This window comes from Suricata suricatta, chromosome 13 (genome assembly GCF_006229205.1).
Source record: "Suricata suricatta isolate VVHF042 chromosome 13, meerkat_22Aug2017_6uvM2_HiC, whole genome shotgun sequence".
Lineage (NCBI taxonomy): Eukaryota > Metazoa > Chordata > Mammalia > Carnivora > Herpestidae > Suricata > Suricata suricatta.
In genome coordinates, this window is record NC_043712.1 from 70,073,182 (window position 1) to 70,074,392 (window position 1,211).

General features: G+C 32.7%; 1 long non-coding RNA gene across 8 annotated transcripts in view; it reads right to left on the bottom strand.

The window, feature by feature from the left end:
* LOC115276415 overlaps positions 1 to 1,211 on the bottom strand; it is a 45,913-nt gene that overhangs the window by 42,401 nt on the left and 2,301 nt on the right. The gene's annotated exons all lie outside the window — the stretch shown is intronic.

The window sequence follows — 1,211 nt, forward strand, 5'->3', positions numbered from 1 at the left end:
CATTTTAGCAAGACGACTCTAATGGAAATCTCGAGGACCCATTCAAGGGGGAAGAAAACAGAATTACTAATTTAATTCCTGCAAGAAACATCATGGGCCTGCCACCAAAACCAGAGAACAAATGAGAAGATCTGGAAGGAGCAGAACCAAAGCGCTTGATGATGAGTTCAGAGCTGGTGATAAAAAGTCACGAGGGAGGAACAAACAATGGTCATCTCAAGACCTGCTTGTTTCAAGGATCAAATGATGAAGTCCCTTAAAATGTTCTTCCCATGTAACAACATACAAGGAGTCCTTAAAAGTTACAAAGTCTATTTCCTCAGTCTTTTCCCAAGGATTAAATTATCTGAGGATCTGGCTTTTAGTTATTATCCACAATTTGCTGGTTCAGATATCTTAGTGTTAACAATTGTTTGGTCATTAAGAAACAGTTTATCATCTTTGCTTTGTCATCCTTACAAGTTGTCCTTTTCTTGAAGTTTTTTTTTTCCCTTCAGTTTTAATCACATAGTTAATCATTATTTTATTGTGGTAAAATACAGATAATGTAAAATTTTATTTTATTGTTTTTTTTTTTAAGTTTTTTTCCTGGCAAGATGTCTTCCCAAGAAGTTGAATTCCTATCAGCAATGAGTAAGATTTCCTGTTGTCCCACATCCTCACAGGAAGTGGTATTGTCAGTTTTTGTTATTTAATAGATGGGTGGAGCAGCCTACTGGTGTTTTAATTTCTTTTTCTTTAATACACCATGCATATCATTTTCCAGTAATTCCCCAAAGTTCAGCAATTTATATATATAATGTATATATTATATTATATATATATAAATGCCTATTTCTCATTTATATTTACTATCCACTCAGGTGTCTACTCAATGATTCATTTCTTTCAATTTGGGGAGTTTATTTTCTTATTGAGATGTTTTACTTCTACTTTGAATATTTTGCATGCATATCTTTTTTAGATACGTGTTTTGAAATAATATGATCCTAGCAAGGGGCTTGCCTTTCCATTCCTTGAACACTGTCCTCACTGAGTGGGTATTTTAAAATTTAATAACATCCACATATCATACTTTTCTTTCATGGATATGTCCTATGTGGTATTCATAAAAACTGCACTTCATTCACATATTTAGTTTTTTTTTATGGTGGCAAATATACATAACATAAAATGTTAAGCATTCCAGTCAGTGGAATTAAGACTGTATT